At 44.6% G+C, this 24012-nt stretch overlaps 1 protein-coding gene across 4 annotated transcripts in view; it reads right to left on the bottom strand.

Annotated features, from left to right (window-relative positions):
* EPB41L4B (erythrocyte membrane protein band 4.1 like 4B) overlaps positions 1–24012 on the bottom strand; it is a 709272-nt gene that overhangs the window by 333016 nt on the left and 352244 nt on the right. The window lies entirely within an intron of this gene.

Here is a 24012-nt window from a genome sequence, read left to right on the forward strand (position 1 = left end):
TAGAGTAAGCAGATCACATAAAACCAGCCTAATAAGCTTCTTGGAGATTATTGGCAACAAAAAGATGGACACAGCACAGTTAATATCTTTTATCCAGATTCTTCCAAGGGATCAAATATACCACCACACAAAGCTGGCAAAAAAACCCCCAAAACTATAGTACTGGAAATGAGAACAAAAATACATGCAAATAATTTTCAGACTGAATGAGTGGTATGATTAATACAGCCATGACTGATAACTTTAATTGTTTTAAGGCAGAATATGGAGAGGCACAGCAATGTGCACTAGAAGTCCTGCTTTTCATTAGGTTCAGCAAGGCTTTAACATACAGAGGGAACACCAAACAAATTTTGATGATACACTAGAATTGCTGTTATAGTGAGAAATTCATTAGGTACCAAAAGATACAAGGGTATATGGCGTTTTAGAAATTCCTTTGTATACATTTCACTGTAAGCAAGTATAAGCTCAAATATTCATAAAATAAAATTAATTTACATACTAGGAAATGTTAGGTTTTACAAACATTTTTAAAAATATTTATATCCCGCTTGCTACAATGTTCAAGGCAGATTATAATAAAAACATCCATAAAATATCTGTGACAAATGATTACTAACATAACAAGTACTAATATAGTTTAGGCACACCAGTTGAGAGAAAAGGCCAGTGGCGCAGGCTTATCCGGGGCCGCCAGTATAAAATGAGAAAAGCACGTGCAGGAAGGCAGGCAGGGGTGAGAAGGAGGGAAGGAAAAGGGGGTGGGGGAGCAGGAGGAGGGAGTCAGCAGCGAATAGGCGAAGGGGGGCTAGATTTAACGGCAGCAAGGGAGCTGAGTTTGAATCCCAGGCAGGTGATTGGCGGGATTTAGGCGGGCTGATGACGCGGAGCAGTGTGCAGGGCAGAAACTACCAGGGAGCTGAAGAGGCAGGTAGTTTGGCTGGTCGTCCCTCCCGGCCCTCCTTTATGATATTGTTGGGAGAGTTCTGAGGGGTTGTTTGTTTGTTGTTATGGGGTGTTGCATTGTCACAGTGGAGGCAGGAACCCGTGCCCAAGTTATGTGGAAATGCACTAGTTAAATGGAGTGTGGGGGGGGGGGGATGAGTATCTCTTGCAGTTGGGGGGGGGGGCTGCTGAATAGGATGGCCTGCGAACTTAGGGGCTAAAATTCGAGGCCGGCGCAGGTGGGAAGGGGAGGGGGAGGGGTAGAGCTTGACCACTGGGATGAGGTGGTTTGTAAGGGCTCGGGTTAAGGTTAACAAACTGCAGCCTATTTGTAACGCCACAAGTGTGTCATGTGTTTTCTTGGGGGGGGGGGGGGGGGGGAAGGAGGGGCGTAAGGATGGCGAGCCAAGCACAAGTCTTGCCTCCCTATATTAAAGGTATTAAAAGACTTGAAAAAGTTAAATTGTGAAATAACCTTTTCTCAAAAACATGCTGGAAAATGAACATAAGAAGCTAACGCAGAAGTGGATTTCAGTTTTTTTCTGCAGAGGGAATAAAAAGCTGCAGAGTGATTAACCTTGATAAATAAGAATCTGTCTTCAAATGGAAAAATCTATTACGGGTCCTGTAAGATGGTTCATTATTGTTTTAGGGCAATTTGGTAAATTAACTTTTGGCTTCTGTTCACACCCCTAATCATTATGAACATTTTTTTTCACTAATTGTTGACTTGAATAATGTCTTTAGAATTCACTCCAACCTTGGTAGATGGAGATTTGAATTGCATTGTTTATTCAGTTGTTAATTTGCAATCTGCTAGTAAGCTTATGGCCATCAATAAGCATAAAAGTGTTTTTAATCTGAAAACTTCAAGCTGTTAGATATTTGGTGTGTGTTGAATTTTACTGCTATAGATTTTACTCTTTATGCTACAGCGCGGGATACTAAATCACACATTTCAGCTTGGCATCAGAAAGTCTATTCCCTAGAATTGGGAAGTTTAGTATAGAGCAGTGGTTCTCAACCCTGTCCTGGGGACCCCCCCCAGCCAGTCAGGTTTTCAGGATATCCACAATAAGGGGCGGATTTTAAGAGCCCTGCTCGCGTAAATCCGCCCGGATTTACGCGAGCAGGGCCCTGCGCGCCGGTAAGCCTATTTTACATAGACCTACCGGCGCGCGCAGAGCCCCGGGACTCGCGTAAGTCCCGGGGTTTTGGAGGGGGGGCGTGTCGGGGGGCGTGTCGGGGGCGGGCCCGGTCGTCGCGGCGTTTCGGGGGCGTGTCGGGCAGCGTTTTGGGGGGCGGGTACGGGGCGTGGTTACGGCCCGGGGTGGTCCGGGGGCGTGGCCGCGCCCTCCGTACCCGCCCCCAGGTCGCGGCCCGGCGCGCAGGAGGCCCGCTGGCGTGCGGGGATTTACGTCTCCCTCCGGGAGGCGTAAATCCCCCGACAAAGGTAAGGGGGGGGTTTAGACAGGGCCGGGCGGGTGGGTTAGGTAGGGGAAGGGAGGGGAAGGTGAGGGGAGGGCAAAGGAAAGTTCCCTCCGAGGCCGCTCCGATTTCGGAGCGGCCTTGGAGGGAACGGGGTAGGCAGCGCGGCTCGGCGCGCGCCAGCTATACAAAATCAATAGCCTTGCGCGCGCCGATCCAGGGATTTTAGTGGATACGCGCGGCTCCGCGCGTATCTACTAAAATCCAGCGTACTTTTGCTTGAGTCTGATGCGCAAGCAAAAGTAGGCTGATCGCGCTTCTTTTAAAATCTACCCCTGAATATGCATGAGAGAAAATTTGCATACACTGCCTCCATTACATGCAAATTTTCTCTCATGCATATTCATTGTGGATATCCTGAAAACCCGACTGGCTGGGGGGGGTCCCCAGGACAGGGTTGAGAACCACTGGTATAGAGGCATTGCTGATTCTGGATATTTGTCCAGTTTCCTGTTATTTGGTTCAGCAATAGTTGGATATCACAAATAAGTGCTTGAAATTGGCCCCATAGTCAGTGCAAATGAAAAGTTTGAAGTCTTTCTAGAAGAAAAGTAAAGGCAATATGAATTGTGTAATGATCATAAGAATAACCCAATCTTATTCTTGTATACCATGAAAGTGGTGCTTAGGGGATAAACAGGAACAAGATAAAGACATTCTAGAACTGGGGAAGTTAAGTGCATAAAGAAATGTCTAATCCAGAGGCTGTACAGGCTAAGGATAAGTTTATTCAAACTGAAAGATTGCTGAACAATTTGCTCCACCAAAGAGCAAATGTAACTGCAAAAATTTAACACAATATTTTTTTTAAGGGAATATAGACAAGCAAAATGATGGAAAATTTAAGAGCACAATCTAGAACTAAATTAATTTCAGCTATGAGAAGAAGAGATGCAGTTTTTCATCAGCAATCAGATTTTCAGACAATTTTACAGAGACATATTACAGCTACAGAGGATCTAGAAATTAAAGTCTTACAGCTAATCTTTCACTGCTCACATTATTACCAGGTGAATTAGAAGCTCCAAATGCACCGATCACAGCACAGTAATTTTCCAGGATTATTCAGGAATTGTCTAACTTTTTATAACCACCAGGGCCTAAAGGGCTGAATACATGCTTAGTGGAAAGTTTGAGAGCTCTTTTTTGAAGAACTTACAATTGGGTCGTATGCATGATACATGAAAAACGTGGTTATTACAATACCCCCCAAACAAGGACGGGATCCAACACATCCTGTGTCTTATAAGCCTATTTTATTATTGTTAAATCAAGCTATACAAGTATTTGTCAAACTCCTTGCAAACAGTTTAAATATATAGTTGTACCCGAAGCTGATGTGCTAGCCTAGAAATGTATTTGCTGTTGTGTTGAACTAGAATATGAATGTTATCCAAGAATATGAACGCTGATTTTGTAAACCGTTGTGATCTTTTGGGACAACGGTATATAAAAATCTAAGGGGGTTATTTTCGAAGGCTATCGCACACTTGCACTACCAGCGCAAGCGTGCGATAGCTATAAAGCTTAGCACACACGTGCGAAAGCAACATTGGGGCGGAGTCGGCCCCGGAAGAGGAGGAGTCGGGGCAGCACTGGGGCCGACTCTGTGAACACAGCGCGGACAGCGAAATGGTAAGCTTCCGTATTGCTGCCTATTTCGCACCGAATAACTACACCTTTTATGGTGTAGTTATTCGGCACAATGCCGGCAGCGTTCACACCGCAGAGGTGCGATTGCTGCCAGCTAGTGCAGGACCGCCCTCCGCTTCACCCCCCTGCCCCCATTACCGCCGGGATTCACTACGCCTTGCGGCATTAGTGAATCCAGGCCTAAATAAATAAATATATAAATTGAATATCTCCAGGCCAAGCAGGTTTTATGTATGCGAGGTCAAACGTTAATATTTGTAGATTGTTTTGTCATTGGAAACATGCATTACGGATTTTGATAATGTACTTTTAATGGGATTTAATGCAGAGAAAGCATTTGACAGTCTTTTGGGCTTTAAAATACGTTTTGGTAATATATGGTTTCCCTAATCCAATTAATGATTATATTCAAATTCTTTATTCCAATCCCACTGCTCAGCTTTTAGTAAGTAGATAAGAATATAAGATTTGCCATACTGGGTCAGACCATAGGTTCATCGAACCCAGTATCTTGTCTCCAACAGAAAATATATTTACTGGGAAATATCAAATTGTTTCTGGGTAAAACATGTTTGATAGCTAAGCGCTGTATCCCGACCTATATGACAGGAGAAAGACACCTGGCACAGCTATGTGGAAGGGGGGGGGGGGGAATATAGGCTTTTTTAAAATTTGGAATTTGGAATTTAGGTCATCCAATCATTGTTTCATCGCCGCCTGATATATGGATTAAACTAAAACTATTATATTTATCTTAATTTCTCTGGTGAGAATTACTACTTGAATACGTTTTTGTTGTTTCTTTAGGTCTATGAGGACACCAGCAATTTAGTTATATTGTGTGCCTTTCTTGTTTGTAAATACAATCAGTTTTCTTAAGGGAAAATTAGGGTAAAAGGTTATGGTCAAATGATATACTATTATTGACCTGCTGTTAAAAATAGCTTTACAAAAAAATTCATAAGTATAGAATCTTGGGATCCTGCTGGATTGAGAGCTTTTCATGCTACCCTCACACCCAAGCAACCTTCAAAAACTCCTTCTGCAATTTATAATGGCTATGAAAACGTCATAGATTGAGTCTGACCATAGTAGTCCATGCTGTAGTACACACTCAGCTGGATTACTGAAACACTCTGGACCAGATTTTCAAAATGTTACGCGCACCGGGCTCATTTTAAAAAGGACCGACAACGCGCTTAAAGCCTCGGGACGCATCTAAGTCCCGGGGCTTTCAAAAAGGGGCGGTCCGGGGGCGGGGCGGGGCCAGAGGCCTCCGACACAGCAATTTGCTGCTGTGCCAGGGATCATGCGCCAGCAGTCGGCCGGCGCGCCCAACTTACTTCTGTCCCAGGGATGAAGTAAGTTTGGAATTAAAGGAGAAAAAAAGAAAAAGGTAGGGGGGAAGTGTGGGAGAAGGATGTTCCCTCCAAGGCCGCTCCGATTTCAGAGAGGCCTGGGAGGGAATGGGAGAAGGCAGTGCGGCTCGGCACGCGCAAGGTGAATTGTGCACCCCCTTGCGCGCGATGACCCCCGATTTTATAACTTGTACGCGCAAGTTATAAAATCGGGTGTACATGTGTGCGCGCTGGGTAGCGCGCACACATGTACACCCACGCGCAGGTCTTAAAATTTACCCCTCTGTACAGCCCAACAGAAGGCCTCTCCCGACTTCAACTAATCTACAACACCACAGCATGCCCACTGCAGGATTGCTTGCCCTATCTTCGCATCAGTAGCTGCCTGTTGATCAAGGCAGTAGTGAGAAGTGAAGGTATGAAGCGATGACCATGTAGCTGCCTTGCATATGTCTATGGGTTGCACATTCTTTAGGTGTGCTAATGAGGCTGCTACTGCTCTGACTTGGTGAGCTTTAGGTTCTGAATGTAGTTGTAGTTTCTATTTGTCGTAACAGAATTTGATGCACTGCGCTATCCAGCTGGAGATGGTGCGTTTAGCCACTGGTAATCCAGGTGCCTTTGGGTTAAAGGAGACAGAGTTGAGAAACACGGGAGTCTGAGCTTGTCCTTTCTTTGTAGTATGCTAAAGCTCTTTTACAATCTAGTGTGTGCAGTAGTTTTTCCCTATCATTTGCATGAGGTTTAGGGAAAAAGATGGGTAATTCCATGGTCTAATTGAGATGGAATTGAGAAACCACTTTTGGTAGGAAGGATGGGTAAGTTCGGAGAACTACCTTTTGGTGATGAAGTTGCAAATATGGAGAATAATGGACCAAGGCCTGTAATTCACTAACTCTTTGTGCCGATGTTACTGCAACCAGGAATACAACTTTCCATGTGAGGTATTTAATATGTGCCGAGTCCATGGGTTCAAACGGGAAAAGCATGAGCTGTTCCAGAACTATGTTGAGGTTCCATGGAACTGGAGGCTTAAAGATCGGAGGACGAAGGTGAGTTAACCCCTTGATGAAACGAGATAGTAAGGGGTTATTGGATATAGGAATATTGTTAACTGGCCTATGATATGCCCTATGGCGCTGAGATGAACTCTGATGGATGATGTTGCTAGACCAGCTGCATATAGTGTATGTAGATAATCAATGAGCAATTCAGGTGAGCAGTCCAATGGTGGTACACCTTTGGAAGTGCACCAGGTAGAGTAGTGTTTCCATTTATAGCTATAATTTTTCCTCGTTGAGAGTTTCCTGGATTCTAACAAAATTAATTGTGCCAAAGTGGAAAACTCCCTGTTCTGTTAGAAGGAGCTGCTCAATCTCCATGCTGTCAAGTGGAGAGATGAGTGTAGCTTGTGTAGAAGCGGCCCTTGATCTTGGCAGAGAAGATCTTGGCGATTCGGTAACTGAATTGGATCCATGATGGATAGTCTGAGAAGGAAACTGTACCATGGTTGCCTCGGCCAGGCTGGGGCGATGAGAATCAGTTGAGCTTTGTCTGCTCTGCACTTTTGAATTGTCCTTGTTATGAGTGGTATGGGAGGAAAGGCGTACAGGAGGCCTGTCGTCCATGGAATGAGGAAGGCATCTTGAGCGATCCTGAATTGGCTTGGTCTTATCGAGCAGAATTTTGGAACTTAAGCACTGCATGAATATGTCTTGGGCTATTTCTGTATTGAGTGTCCATTCGTGAGGATGAAAGATTCGACTTAGCCTGTCCGCTCTTGTATTTGCCATGCCTGGTAGGTAAGTTGCTTGCAGATATATGCAATTTCTGTGAGGTGTTCGAAGACTGTCAGGGTCTCTTTGCAAAGGGACCATGAACCAGACCCTCCTTGTTTGTTGATGTAAAAAATTGCCACTTGATTGTCCGTGTACATCATGACCCTGCGGCTCTTCAGGTGGTCTTGGAACACTTGTAATGCATTCCGAATCGCTCTGAGTTCCAATAAATTTATTTGCAAGTTTTGTTCCGAGATTGTCCATAACCCATGTGTTTCGTAAATCTCGAGGTGCACACCCCAGCCCTTGTGAGACGCATCTGTGGTTAAGACTGCGTTGTGAGGAGGGGAACTGAACAATACTCCCATGGACAGGGTGGAGTCTAGGAGCCACCATGTTATGTCCTTTCTCATCTCTGAGGTCAACGATAACGTCTGTGTCAATGGTTGTGAGTGTTGTTTCCATTGACATTTCAAGCCCCCTTGCAGGCGTCTCATGTGTAGCCTGGTGTTGGGAACCATGAAAATAGCCGCCATGTGGCCTAGGACTACTAAAACATGTCTCGCCGAAGGTCTCTGAGTATGGTTCAATCCATGTAGAAGGTGACAGAAGTGTGATATTCTGTCGTTTGGTAGGTATGCCCGGTTGCAAGTAGTGTCCAGGCATGCTCCTATGAATTGTAGCTGTTGTGTCTGTTGTAGGTGTGATTTCTGAAAATTGATCACCAATCCTAATTCCTGTAAGCATTGTATCACCCGATGGAGGTGATCGAGTAAGATGTTTGGAGCTGGGGCGATTATGAGCCAATAGTCCAGATATGGAAAGATGGTTATACCTTGTTGTCTGAGATAAGCCACCACCACAACCATGCATTTGGTGAAAACCCTGGGTGCAGCCGATAGTCCAAAGGGAAAACTTTGTACTGGTAGTGTTGATGCCTCTGGCGAAAGCATAGGTAATGCACAAGGATGGATGGATTGGAATGTTTGTGTAAGCATCCTTCAGATCGATGGAATATATCCAATCGTTGGTTTGAATCAGAGGAAGGATTGATTTCAACAATATCATTTTGAATTTCTCTTTGGTGAGAAATTTGTTTAAATTCCCTTAGGTCTAGTATGGGACGAAGACCACCCGACTTCTTGGGTATGAGGAAGTATGGGGAATAAAATCCTACTGATTAGGTCCCCGGGGAAATTTGTCGAATTGCTTGTGGTTTGCGAAGGAAAGCAATTTCCTCCCCCAGTTGTGGTTAGAAGCTGTGAATCTTGAGAGTGGAAAGATGAGGTAATATGGGTTTTGTGACAAACTGGAGTTAGTACGGCACAGTTAGCATCTCCAAAACCCACTGATTGGATGTTATCCTCTCCCAGGCAAGAATGAATCCTGCCGGGTGGGGCTTGACGCTGTGATGGTGGCTGGGTAACTAAAAAGATGGAGTCGACTTTACTACAGTAGTCTGCTGTTGTGCCTGCTTTCTCTGGTTACGCGCTTTACCTCTACGCTGGTTGGAGGTATTCTGTTGTGGAGCAGGACGCAGGTAAGAAGGGTGTGTCTGTGAACGAAAGGACTGGTAAGACCTGTAAGGTCTCCTGGCATATGATTGCCGATGAGTAGATCCCATATGACAACGTGTGGTCGAATAGTGAGGTTATGATGTTAATGATTGTACTGCTAGAGCTTCCTCTTTCAGTTTACCTACTGTGTCCTGGAATCATTCTCCGAACAGGTTATCTCCTGTACATGGGAGGTTTGTTAGTTTCTCGTGTAAATCTTCACGTGTCGAACTTGAGCGTAACCATGCTAGTCTTCGGGCTGCAATGGCTGTTGCAGATGCCCTGGAAGACATTTCATATGTTTCATAGATCGACCTCAAAAGGTGTCGAGAACATTCATCCATGTCATGAAGAGGTGGCAGTATCTGATCTGCAGTCAAAGACAACATACCTTTTATAGCTTGTATGCACTCATATAGGTATTGTACCATGTAGCATTGATGGTGCATAATTCGGGCATGCAATATTGAGTTATGGTATATTTTTCTGCCAAACTCATCCAAATATTTGTTGTCTTTGCCTGGTGGGTATGAGGAATGAGACTTCTTTTTCTTAAATCTTTGCATCGCCGACTCTACCACAATTGAAGCGTGAGGTAATTTTGGTATAGAGTACGGTGATGTTTTCCTCATATGGACTTTTATGTCTGTCTTCCTGGAAACCGCTGAGATTGCGTAAGGTGTTTCCCAGGATTTCTGTAAGATGGAATGCAGGAGTTCTTGTGGTGAAAGAGATGTTGGTTCTCCTGGAATATCGAAAATCTTTAGGAGACCCAGGGTTTCTGATCTAGGGTCTATCGCTTTTTGGACCCCTAGATGCAATATTGTACCCAATTTTTCCAGACATTTTGGGTATATAAGGTCTTCCACAGAAGGGAATATGGCTCCTGAGCTTGTTCCTGCGGATATGATGGGAATCCCATAGATGATGATGGGGATGTTTGCAGTAAAGGAGAATCAAAAGATGTATCCTGTTTATAATTTGGTGAAGTTGGTCGGCTGACTATGGGAAATATTGAAGGCTCCACCGACGATTCTCTAGCAATCTTATGTTCCAGAGAACTGACAGAGGCAAGATTAGAAATTTTGAATGATGACTGAAGTATTTCATAAAATCCTGCTAAGGATTGGGACAATTGATAAAATGCCTCTTTTGTATGAGGGGGCATTATTGTACGATCATCTAGTGCTTGTGACTTTCATGCTTTAGGTTGCATTGGAGTGGTTTGAGGTAAAGTACTAGATACTTTATGGTCTTTCTGTTTCTTTTCACATATTATGTCCATCGAATCCTCTGAAGCTGTAGAAGCGTTAGAGTATGCAACTTGTATTACCTCTCTGTGGGAGAAGGTATTTGAAGTTGGTACATGAGATGATTTAGAAGTCGAAGGGCTTACTTCCCATGTTTCACTCCTCTTTGCCGACTTTTTGTGGTGGGAGTGCCATGAGTGCTTACGATAATAGTGTGACAAGTCTGTATGACTTCTACATGAAGACTGTGATCACTTTCTACGTTTTATTGTAAACTCTGTTGAAGTAGCTCTCAAAGAAACGGAAGTACCCGAACGAGGTGGGGTTATCGATGGAGAGGTGGAGTAAGACCTCTGTGAGTGTCCACATCGTCATTTTAACCCATGTTGTATTAGATGAGATGGGTGTTCCATTGTTTTGTGCGCCGATTTGGAGTTGTGCGCAGATCTAGACTTGTGTGCATCTCTTTTTGATTCTATGCATACAAGAGATATCTGTGCTGACGTCCTCGGCGCTGCGCGCGCAGACATCTTGTGCGCTGATACTTCACTTCTTCAGGCGCGGAAGTGTTATGCGCCATCGTTTTATGCGCATAAGGCATCTTAGGTGCAGAAGTTTTAGGCGCCGAGATTTTTGTCGCCAATGTCTCTTGTGTCGGCGATTCTGGCTCTATGGATTGTTTAAAATCCGATGGCCTTTGCCGACTCGCCAAGTCCTTACCTCCAAGATTGGAGGACTGAGGATCCCACCATGATGCCCTCTTTTTTGAGGGAGCCAGTAAGATAGCAGGGCCAGGTGATGAATGAGCCTCCGATGACTCCGGTGAGGCAAAAAGTTCCTGAAGCCTGTAGGCCCGTTGTTTCAGGGCTCTCGGAGACATCCTTGAACAATATTCACAATCCTCACGATTGTGATCTGGCCCCAGGCATCGGTAACATCGGTCATGGCCATCCATGACCGACATTACCTTGCCGCAATGACAGGGTTTAAACCCCGATTTTGACATATTTAATTATTAACGCTGAGGAGAAGAACAGCGCGTGCGATCCTGCGTGCAGAAAGAACAGACTGAGGAGATTACATTACTTTCCTGCGCGGAAACACACGCACAGCCGCAGAGAGCAAAACTCTAATCTCTGCTTTTACAAGCTCCGCCTCCCGGACCTGATTGACAGATCCCATGACAGCATGGCTAATTCAGCCCTGCTATCGACGGGAAAAATATTATTGCTTTTGTAAAAGTGAAACTAATGTTGATAAATTAATATTTTCTTTAAAAAATATTTTTTGATACTACACCTAAGTTTAATAAAATTTCACAATATGGGTTATTACTTTAAAACAAGAATTACAATTATCTCACTTAATTACATTACCTACTTTGTGGGGAAGAGATTTAGGAATATTAGTAACCGAAAACAATTATTTTTGCATTTTCTTTGATCTATAAGTATTTAATGATAGCTAATCTGAGAGAAATTCAATTTAAAATTATTCATAGAAGCTATATTACTAGAGCAATGGGTGTTCATATGAAATGGTGGAATAATAATTTATGTTTAAAATGTTAAATTACAAAATTTTAATTTTTGTCATATGTTTATAGGATGTCCTAAATTGCAAATTTACTGAAGTACAATGTTTATTAGAAAACATTTTAAATACCAACATAGAATGGTCAGATAAATTATTATATTTACACTTATATGAAAAAATGAGTACAATGTACAGCAGAGAAAAAAAGTTGTGTTTATCGTTTTTATTAGTTAAAAATAAATATATTAGTGTCATGGAAGGAAGATGCAGTCCCATTATATGAAACATGGAGCAGATTAATGCAAACAGCATTTTATGAGATTTAAATAAGTAAAGATATTCAAAATCCTCAACAAAAAATAAAACAAAAAATATTTCAAATTGTGGAAGGATATTACACTATATATTACTTGAATATATTTAAAGGAGAATGATTAGAATAGTAAAAATGTATTCATGTTATTAGTTTAAAACCAACTCTATTATAAATATAGGGGAAGTAGTTGGGGAATTAAGTAAAAATGATATATTGATATTTATATTATATTTTAAATCATTTTAATTGCAATTTTTAAACTAATTTATTTTTATTTAATTTGTATGTTATGAAAACGGGTGGCATTACTGTTCTCTATTCTGAGTGATGAGGTCTGGGGAAGTCCCCAACCTGATTGGTTCTCTGATGAGTAGAAACCAAATCTGTCTCAGCTAAAAGTGGACTATGAGGATCATAGTCTATAGATCTTCTCTTAGCTTCAACGTCTTCGACACTAGCGGTATCCAAGGATAATGCATACAGAAGCCCTCTGTCTCAATTCAGGGTGAAGGCATCTGAGGCTATAGAACAGAAGAGCCAAGCCTTCCCGATCAAATGAAAACACAGAGACCCACTGTCAGATTTTCTGCCAGTAGGGGAACTTATCTTGCTCCCCCCCCCCCCCACCCCCCCCCCCCCCCCCCCCCCCCCCCCCCGTCCAGTGACTTATGTGGTTCCAGGATTCAGCTCAATCTGTCAGACAGCATGTTCTCCACACTGCCAGATATGTGGCTCTGAGATCCAACCTTTGAGAGGTGACCCAGGTCTACAATTGGACAGCTTCCTGACACAGGAGGAACAAGTCTGTGCTTCGCTTGTTGATTGTAATACAACGCAACCTGACTGTCTTTTTGAACTAAGACCACTTTATTGGCCAACCAATCTCTGAAAGCCTTTAACATGTTCTGGATCGCCCTCAGCTCCAGGAAGTTTATCTGATGAAGCTTTTCCTGAGCAAACCAAATACCCTGAGTGCAGAGCTCACCAACATGAGCTGCGCATCCCAAATTGGACGCATCTATAGTATGGACAATTTGAATTGGAGAGATATGGAGGGGTATACCTCTGGGGAGATTGGAATCATGCTACCACAAGGACAAGACAACCGTGAGGTTTTGCAATATGGATGCTGTCTCACAGATCCTGGGTAGCCTATAGCCACCGAAATCAGTGTGTCTATTGGGTTCTTCTCATGTGGAGATGTATCAAGGGAGTGGCATGTACCATTGATGCCATACTGCTCAACATCCTCAACATGTCCTATGCTGATGTCAGTTGACTCATTTGAATCCTTTCCATGGCAGACATCAAGGTGATAGCTCTCTGTAGTGGAAATGTTTTTGCCTGCGCTGTGTCTAAGAGTTCTGATGAATTCCAATTAAGACAACAGGCTCAAGTGGGAGCTGGTGTAGTTGACAAGGAACCCTTGTAACTCCAACAACCTGGCCAACTTCTTTTCAGGTTATTTCCTGTCCAGAAGGACTCCCAAGCTAAGTAAATATTATTACCTTAAATCTCTGAAATATAGCAAAAACGTTTTGTACATTTGCATTGTTAGTGTGTCTGAGGGGATTGCTCAGACCGCAACACTGAAGGGCAGAAAGTGTGGATTATAGATATTGTTTGTGTCAAAAGAGGATTTAAAAAAAACTCACATGTATAAAGAGGATCTAACAAAATCTCTAAAACTCCATGCAAGCTAAAATTATAGTAACTAATATCAAATATTTAATTGGAGATTGAAGTGGTATCTGAAAGGAAAGAAGCCCAATGCATGCAGAAATTTTGTAATACAACCAAAAACCATAAGCAAAAACTCATTGTGCTGGGTGACTCAGTCATCAGAAGCACTAATTTGGGAACTCTTTTCGTGGGAAACACTATACTTAAAAGCCTTTCAGGATCATCGGTTGCTAGAAATGCTATTCAGATAGTGAATGCAATCAAAGAAGAAAGTAAGGACTCTGAAGCTGATATCTTTCTGGGAACCAACAACCTTGCTATAAACATCCAAGCAGTACAGAGAGATTTCCAGACTCTGGCAAAGCACATTAGTCACATGGTGAAAACTATTGCCTTTTCAGAAGGTAATATTTTTTTATTTGGCCATTTGAAGCATAGTAGCTGAAACAGCTTAAATTATTAAAAGCATACATCTGGAAATTCTGTCAACTTGTGCATCCATCATTACCCCTGAAAAAAAGCCAAGCCTTGACTTTTTTTTTTTTTTTTTTTTTTAAAGAAAGGTAATTTATTAGGCTGGAACAAAGCCAACAGCAGACGATGAATTTGAAAGTATAGGTACCACTACTGAAAATGACAACCGGGTTTCACCTTATCCCTCAAAGAGGCAACAATTGACTGACTGATGCCCCAGAGTATACCATCTTAGTTTTCTACTCAAATATTCCACTCAAGTCCCACAATGCATGAAACTTCAACACAAGTATCTTAAATTGCTCTAAAGGCAATCCCAGAAGCCAGCCAAGCGACTGTATTCTGAAGGCTAGGGCCTTTTTGAAATCTAGGCTGTGCAGAATTTGCTCTCCCCTGTGCAAATGAGGCTTAGGAAAGGTTGGTAAGATAATGGACTGATTAAAGTGGAAGTCAGTCACCACCTTCGGTAGGAATTTCAGATGTGTGCAAAGAACCACCCAATCATGGAAGATCTTCGTGTAAGGTGGATCAGACGCCAATGCCTGACATTCGCTGAGACTGTGAGCAGAGGTGACCGCTACCAAGAAAATGACCTTTCAGGTCAGCTACTTCAGGTCACAAGAGCACAAAGGCTGAAAGGGAGCCTTCATCAGGTGGGCCAATACCACATTGAGGTCCCAGGAAACCGCAGGGGGCCTGAGGGGAGGTTTCAGCTGGAGTAGACCCCACATGAAACGACCCAGAACAGGCTGTGCCACGATGAGCGATCCATCCACCCCTTCATGGTAGGCTCCAATTGCATTGAGATGCACTCTCACAGAGGTGGGATCACCTGAGAGGTGCAGCTTAGAGGTGGAGCACGAACAGATTCAATCCCTGGCTGTCACACCACACCAAAAATCTCCTCTTCATAAGACTTCCTAGTGAAAGGCTTTCTGAACTCCAATAGGACCTGCAACACTCCCTCCCACAGATTCAGGGGTTGCAAGGTCACCCTTTCAACATCCAGGCCATGAGGAACAAGGCATGGAGGTTGGGATGGCGCAGCCTCCGCTGATCTTGCGTCAGGAAGTCCGGGGACGTTCCCAGACAGATCAGTTCCCAGAGGGAAAGATCCTGCAGGAGTGGGAATCAGATATGCCAGGGCCAATAAGATGTGATGAGAATCATGGTCCCCCAGTCCTGCTGGAGCTTTAGGAGCCACTTGGACACCAGGGAAAGCAGAGGATAGGCATACAAGAGGCCCTTACCAAAATGGAGGGCAAAGACATCAGATGCCATCCTGCCATTCCCCCCAGCTAGGGAGCAGAACCGGCTCCTTTCTTGTTGTAAGCGGAAGCAAAGATGTCCAGGTCCAGTGTTACCCAAAGAAAGAAGTCTGATACCTCCTGCTTCAGGGACTACTCATGTGGCCAGAGGAATGACTTAGGTCATCTGCCAGTGCATTCGCCTATTCTGGGAGGTACCTGGCTCAGAGAAGGATGTTCTGGGACAGAGCCCTTAACCAGATATGGACTGCCTCCTGAAAAAGCAGGAATGATCCCGTTCCTCCCTGTTTGTTGAGGTACCACATGGCTACTTGATTGTCTATCTGGACAAGCACAACCTTGTTGGCCAGTGGATCCCGAAACGCCCATACTGGACTGCTGTAGCTCCAGAAAGTTGATCTGGTACGCCCTCCTTCTCAGCTGGTCAGTGACCCTAGGTGCAAAGATCCTCCACATGTGCCCCCCCAATCCAGGTGGGAAGCATCTGTGTTGAGTACAACTTGAGTGGGGGAAGCCTGGAACGGGACCCCCATCTCTAGGTTGGGAAGAGACATCCACCACAACAGGGAGTCCTGAAGTGGTGGAGTGACTTGAACGTGCGCCCGAAGCTCCTGAGTGGCCTGGTGCCACAGACTATAGGATCCATAGTGCCCTGCGCATGTGAAGGCAAGCAAAGAGTGACATGGACAGTCACAGCCATGTGTCCTAGCAAACATAACATGCTGTGCACAGAGATCTGGCAACTCCGCAAGATCACTCCTGCCAAACACACCAAGCTGAATGCCCGAGCCTGAGTCACATCGAACCTGGTACCTATAAAGTTCAGGTGCAGGGAAGGGACCAGTTGGGACTTGGCGCAATTGAATAGAAACCCCAATGTCTCCAAGATCCGAATGGTGGCTTGCAAGGAATGCAGCGCTCCCTGCCTGGAGGCACCCTTGACGAACCAGTCGTCCAGGTAGGGAAAAACCTGTACTCGCCACCTCCTCAGATACACAGCCACTGCTCCAAGGCACTTTGTGAAAACACGGGGTGCCAAAGCCAGACCGAAGGGCAGCACCCTGCACTGAAAATGTGAGCATAAGCATCTCGTAGATCGAGAGAGCAAAGCAAGTCTCCACGAGCGCAGGAAAGGAATAAGGGCACCCAGCAAGACCATCTTGAACTTCTCCAGCGTGATCAATTTTGGACTTAAGGGTCTTGAACAAATTAGACAAAAGCCTCCTGTCCTCTTTCAGATGAGGAAATACTTGGCGTAGAAGCCCCTTCCCCGCTGACCAGGAGGAACAGGTTCGACCGCCTTGGCCATTGTCAGGGTGGAGAGTTGCTTGAGTAGTATTTCTTGATCCGCTGAAGCTTCCCGAGAGAGGCACAAGGAGAGTCCGGGAGAACCTCTTATAAATTTAACCTGTACTCGTGGGGGATGATGGAAGGGACCCACCGATCCAAGGTGACAGCCGTCCAATGGTCCACAAAGGATGTGAGCCGACCTCTGACTAGAAGGTCCATCACCAGCTGCATTGGTAACTGGCTTGGACTCCCTCGCAGCCAGTCAGAAACCCATTGCGGAAGTCTGCTGCGGCACTGGTTGAGTTCTGAGGACACGCTGTTGCCTAGGGCGAGACCTCGGTCCGGAACTTTGAGACCGTGCCCTACCTGCACGAGGGCAGTACTTCCTTGGCTGGTAAAAGGGGAGTTGGGGCCCTGCCTTGAGGATTTTTGCCAGAGGATTGTGGGTCCGATGTGCTAGCCAAGAGATGCTGTAGTGTCTCATGATGATCTTTGAGTCATGCTACTCCCTTGATTTTGTTGCCGAAGAGATTCTCTCCAGTGCAAAGCAGGTCAGCAATGCAGTCTTGCACTTCAGGTCAGAGATCAGAGGCCCGAAGCCAAGCCATACGATGAGCCCCAATGCCTGCCGCGGCTATCCTTGCCACTGTCTCAAAGACATCATATGTGGATCTAACTTTATGTCTGTCACATTCCAATCCCTGATGCACAACCTTCAGGAAGTCTTCCTGAAGTTGGGGGAGGCAATCTAGCAATTCCGGAGGTTTCTGGAATATTAGCTCGTATATACTTGGTAGCAGGCAATGCGGGCCGCCAACATAGATCCCTGAAAGACCTTGCAGCTCAGCGCATCTAGGGCCTTGTGCTCACAGCCTGGCAGAACAGAGGCATGGGAACGAGACCTCTGCTTTCTTAAGGGCTTATTCCACTACCAGACTGGTGGGAGAGATGATGCCACTCAAATCCAGTAGACGGTTGTACTAGGTACACCACATCTTTACCGAAGGGAGAGAGATCAGATGCTCCCAGAGCCAGACAATCAAGTCCTTGAAGATATCATGGATCAGGACTGCAACAACCTCTTTAGGAGCATCCACACACTGAAGGATCTCCAACATCTTGTGCATGGAGACTTCCTCAGTCAGGAGCTGGAAGGGGACAGACTCCGCCATTGCTCAAAGCCTGCGAATGCCAGATCCTCTGGAGGGGCACAGGGTCTCTCCTCTGAAGGAGAGGGTTCAGAAAGTAGTTCTTCAGAGGAAGAGACAGAAGGCTCATTTTCCCATGGATCATAAGGGGCATCGGCCTTGCTCCCTAGCGACACCGGCGGGGGAGCATGAAGACAGATCCTGGGCAGGGTGCTGGGGGCACAGAGAGCACCTCAGGCACCATGGGCCCCAGGGGCATCGACAGTGAAAGACCCGGTAAGTCAAAGCTTAGCGGTCACAGAACCGGTCAGGGGAGGGATGTACCACTGGAGCCGGAGGTCGTTCCTCATCGGAGGAATCTGTGATGGGGATGTTCTCCAATCCCAGCCCCACCGGTGCCCCATGCAGCAACAAGGGCTCACAAAGGATCTGTGCAGGTTGTGTCGTCTGTGCCCAGAGAACCAGATCCAAGCGCTCCAGCAAGTGGAGACTGAGGCCCAAGGGGGCCAGTGGCTCAATACCCTGCAGGGCTAATCCCATCGCCAACCGCACGGAGCCCTGAGGGGAACCAGTGCCCAGCACAGATATTTGTGTGGGTCGCCTCAGGCCCTCAGCCTCGATGGACGTTGATGCCTTGTCGGCATAGGGCCACTTCGGTGGCACTGCGGACAACGCTGGAGCCTTTCCGAGCTTGGAGTCTTGGGAGGAAGGTGATCTATGACTGTACTTCCTCGATTACTCCCGATACTTGGCCCAGTCTTTCCGTGGTGCAGAGGGTGATGGCAATGATCCAGATCTAGAGAGGTAAGAGATAGACAGGGGACAATCCTCAGCACCTGCTTTCCAGCTGGGAAATCGGCAAAGGAGAGGACAAGACGGGGCCAGTACCTCCAGGGTCCTCTTTGCCGTGGTGTCAACGCCACTGACACCAATGTCGAGGGTTCGGACTTCCTCGCCCCCAAAAGCTCGTCCATCTTCTCCAGGCGTGCTCAGCAACCCTTCGGGGGTGGGGGGGGGGGGGGGGGGCGCATCTGAGCACAAAAAGAGCAGCTGCATACATCGTGCGAGACCCCCAGGCACAGAATGCAGACCTCATGGGGGTCTATAATGGACATGGTTCGGGGGCACTGGGGGCAGCGGCAGAAAGCAGAGGATGCCATGGAAAAAAAAAGCAACCACTGAGCAGTTGATGACCAGCAGCCACCGGAAGACGGCACTGTCGGTAATCGACGGCACTGTCGGTAATCGACAGATCCTTTCCCAGCCCAACTAGGGCTGGGAAAGGATCGAGGGACCTGGCATGGGAAAAAGACGAGAGATTAACTCGAAAAAACAGTTTTCCAAAGAAAAAAGTGCGAGCTCCACGTCTGCGAGGAGACAGCTCCGCAGAAAAGAGACTGAAGTGGGATCCTGTGTGGTCACATGGATAGTGGCATGCTGGGCATGCTCAGTATGCCTAATCAAAGTTCTAGAAACTGACAGAAGTTTTCTATGCCTGCCTCCATCTGATGTCACCCATGTGTGAGAACTACCATCCCTGCTTGTCCTAGAATAGGATTTTATATTTTTTTGATTTTACTAGTTAATTAAAAACAAATTTCATGGGCTGTGTGTCAATAAAATGTAAACAAATTGACTTAATTATAGACAAAGAGTGGATAATCTAGTGGTTGAAATTCTGTTCTGAGAACTAGAAAACCTGGATTCAAATTCTGCTTCTGCTATGGTCACATCCTGTGCCTGACAAATCATTTTAGCTCTGCTGCCTCAGCGCCCTACTTATTGGAGCTAGGAATGTGTGCCTGCATATAATTTGTTGTAAAATGCCCTATTTTAGTGCACTTTAATACACAAATAATTACCATAATAATAATAATCATACAGTGTATAATTTTGGAGACCACACCTTCAAAAGTATATGAACTGAAAGGCGTTTGTCTTTATCAATATTCTTTATTAAAAAAATCACAGATCATTTTAGTAGCCACCATCTGGACAAAATAGTGCACTAATCAGTTTAAAGATGTGTTGTCTATGAGTGTTGTCGGGACTCAGCAACTTGAGCAACAACTGTGAGAACTACCTCTAAGGTTTAAATAAATTGCTTCTGGTTACTGAAAACATTTTCTACCTCCTTTATGTGATATCCCTGCAATACTCGTAGACAATGAATCTTTAAACTGCGATTACTGCACTACTGTTTGTACTTATTGATACTTATGTGGTGCAGTCCTTTTCCACATCTTGTTGTACATAAAGCATATTGGGACAAAGATCTAAACATCCTAAAGGAAAGATATGATAGACATTTAAATACCTCCAAAGAGTAAATGCACAGGAGGTGGACCTCTTTCAAAGGAAGAGGCTCTAGAACATGGGGTCATGGAATGAGGGTGAAAGGGGATAGACTCAGGAATAATCCAAGGAAGTATTTCTTTACAGAGAAGGTATTGGATGCATGGAACAGTCCCCTAGTGAAAGTGGTAGAGACAGTATCTAAGTTCAAGAAAGCATGGAAAGAAGTACAGGGCGGGAAGTTGAAGGAGTAGCAGGAATTAGAGACTGGCAAAATAGTTACATAGAAATGACAGCAGAAGAAGACCAAATGGTCCATACAGACTGCCCAGCAAGCTTTCGCTTTTTCCACCCCACCCCCCCCCCATCTTATCTGTTACTCTTGGCCCTTGTAAGTGACTTTTTTGTTCTATTTCCCTTCCACCCCCGCCATCGATCTATTTCCCTTCCACCCCCACCATCGATCTATTTCCTTTCCACCCCCGCCATCGATCTATTTCCTTTCCACCCCCGCCATCGATGTAGTTAGTAGTGCTGGAGCTCATCTAAGTGAAGTATCTAGCTAATTGTTTAGGGTAATAACCGCCGTAACAAGCAAGTTACTCCCACGCATGTTTATCCAGCCTGTGCAACTCAGTCCTTGTTGGTTGTTGTCAGAATATAAATCATTTTCATCATTCCCCCTGCCGTTGAAGCAGAGAACTATGCTGGATATCACTGAAAGTGAAGTATCAGGCTTATTTGGTTTGGGGTAGTAACCACCGTATCAAGCAAGCTACACCCCTGCTTTTTTGTGGATGCAAATCCTTTTTTTTTCACATTTCCTCTTGCCGTTGAAGCATAGAGCAATGTTGGAGTCGCATTAACCGTGTGAATGTTTATTGATTTAGGATATTAATCTCCAGGTAGTAGCCGTCATTCCCACAAGCTGCCCCCATGCCTCTACACTTCATTCACATCCTCTAGACTTTATGGCTCCACAGTATTTATCCCACGCCTCTTTGAAATCCTTCACAGTTTTGGTCTTCACCACTTCCTCCGGAAGGGCGTTCCAGGCATCCACCACCCTCTCCATGAAGAAATACTTCCTGACATTGGTTCTGAGTCTTCCTCCCTGGAGTTTTAAATCGTGATCCCCTGGTTCTGCTGATTTTTTTGCAACGGAAAAGGCAAAAAAGACCATATCGCTTATCAGAAGAGAGTCAATACTTGAACCTCCCACTCCATCTTAGATTAGCATGTCATGCTAAGAGTCCAGCATAAAAATGGAATTTCTTATTGTCCATTTCAAAGACTATATAGCTTATTGATGCTCAGTTTTCTACTTAACATTTAAGCCTGCTGTGTTTATGCTACTCAGGACAAAGCAGCAAATCTCTCTTCATTCCATTCTCCCTATCCATTGCACTGAAGAGGAATAGTTGACAGTGATAGTTACAGGAAGTGGCAAAAAAAATACTAATTTACACATTAAACTTTCACACAATAAGATTTAGAAGGACGTTCCACTTTCAAGCTAAGTGCTATATTAAGTGCTCATTTGAATTCATATATTGGAAAATATCCCTTTGGGACATGCTGTTCTTCAGGGATTAAAAGCAAGCCTTATAATATGATCATCTTCCTTCGGGCATATAGAGAAGAAAACAGGAAACAAAACAAAAATTGCAGCAGATCCTGTTCCTTTAGGTTGCCTCATTCATTCTTAGGTTTTCCTATGGGATCCAGCACCATGACTCTTCAATCACAACCATCAGGAGAATTTGCTTTCATTTACAAGTTTTTCTAACTCACTTAGCTCAGTCATCATATCAACAATCCTTAGCCCAGGAGTCACACACGAGGGCTCCTCACAAAACCATACAATCATGGGTCTCAAAGTCTGTCCACTAGGTGTCACTACTGTATGACAGCCAGGACTCACCCTTCAGGGATTGTAAACACAAGTCTCTGCAGAACCCCCAAATCCCAGGGAATAGAAAACCTAAATCAAACAGAAATCAAAACCAGGTTCTCTGCATCACCATTGGGAGATGATTTTAAACCTTGCTTTGATCCAATAGGTAATTTTTTATTTGGCCATTTGAAGCATAGTAGCTGAAACAGCTTAAATTGTTAAAAGCATACATCTGAAATTCTGTCAACTTATGCATCCATCATTACCTTTCTTAAAAAAAAAAAAAAAAGTTATTTATTAGGCTGGAACAAAACCAACAGCAGACAATGAATTTGAAAGTGTAGGTGCCACAACTGAAAATGACAACTGGGTTCACCTCATCTCTCAAAGAGGCAACTGACTAACTGATGCCCCAGAGAATACCATCTTAGTCTTCTACTCAAATATTACAGTCTCAGGCCCAATGCATGAAACTTCAAAACAAGTATCTTAAATTGGCTATGTGCACAATTAGTAGCCAATGTAATGAAAGTAGTGTCTGAGAAATAGAAGCTCTAAAGGTAATCCAAGAAACTAGCCAAGCGACTGTATTCTGAACTCCTTGTAACCTGTGAATTAATCTCTCGGGGAGGCCCATGCACAGGATCATTTCAGTAGTGGAAAAGAGAGGTAACCAATGCATGGACCACAGTTTTAATAGCTGATGTTTTTCTCAAAATTGGACTGGTAATAGTAGCTGTTCAAAAAGCTGAAGGGATCACACCCTCTGACAAACTTTCATCTGAGGAAGCCTTCATCAATTTTGCTGCACTGGGATACAAATGACAAAAAGGATAGCTCTCATACTATTCATTACATTTTCAAATTCAAATATATTATTTATTTTATTTATTTATTTAAAAGCTTTTATATACCGGAATTTAGCTGGCTGCCTTCATTCCGGTTTACAGATAAAACAACTTAAAACATTTGGAAGCAACTGACATCAAACATGAAAAACAACTGACATCAAACGAGTTTAAAAAAACAAGAGACATCAAACAAGTTAAATCTGAATCATCAGTTTTGGAAAAACTATTAGGAATAATTTTGTAAGTCTTCCCCTCCCCCGATAATCTCAACTCCAAGCAACTTCCTTGCAATTAAAAGGCCACTTTCTAATCTTTCAATAGTAGTAGTAGAAATGTGATTGCCTTTGAGGTCTCCTTTTAACAACTGGACATAACATGCCATTGTTTAACAGCTCTGTCCCTATTTTTTATTCACTTTTTTTTTTTAAAGCATATAAATGTACCTCACACCAAAAAGTCTTTAAAAATGAAAACTCATCACCAATTGGTTTCTCATTTACTTTCAGCCCGATACAATACAGTGCGCTCCGACGAAGCGCACTTAACCTGCTCTTGGACGCGTGTTTTCCCTTACCTCTTATTCAGTAAGGGGCGGAAAAAGCGCATCCAACCCGTGGCACCTAATAGCGCCCTCAACATGCATTTTACTTTAAGAAATTAGCGCTTACCCAAAGGTAGGCGCTAGTTTCTGCCGGCACCGGGAAAGTGTACAGAAAAGCAGTAAAAACTGCTTTTCTGTGCACCCTCTGACTTAATATCATGGCAATATTAAGTCGGAGGTCCCGAAGAGTAAACAAAAGTTAAAAAAATAAAATAAATTTAAAATGGGCCAGTGGCTGTCGGGCCGAAAACCGGATGCTCAATTTTGCCGGCATCCGGTTTCCGAGCCCGCGGCTGTCGGCGGGCTCGAGAACCGATGCCGGCAAGATTGAGCGTTGGCTGTCAAACCCGCTGACAGCCGCTGCTCCGGGCTAAAAGGAGGCACTATGGACTCAGTAGTGTCCCTAGCGCCTCCTTTTGCCCGTTTCTACCGCACCACCTAATTTAAATACTGAATCGTGTGCACCGGCGAGTGGCCAGTGTGCGCGCTGGGAGAGCGGGCGTTCGTCCGCTCTCCCGCGGACTTTACTGAATTGGCCTGTTTGTGTTCTAAACCAATCTCTCTCCTTTTAACATGGCTACTAAAGAAGTCATTTATCAATGTTATTGTCCATCTTGCCACG

Source organism: Rhinatrema bivittatum, chromosome 2 (genome assembly GCF_901001135.1).
Source record: "Rhinatrema bivittatum chromosome 2, aRhiBiv1.1, whole genome shotgun sequence".
In the NCBI taxonomy this organism is placed as follows: Eukaryota; Metazoa; Chordata; class Amphibia; order Gymnophiona; family Rhinatrematidae; genus Rhinatrema; species Rhinatrema bivittatum.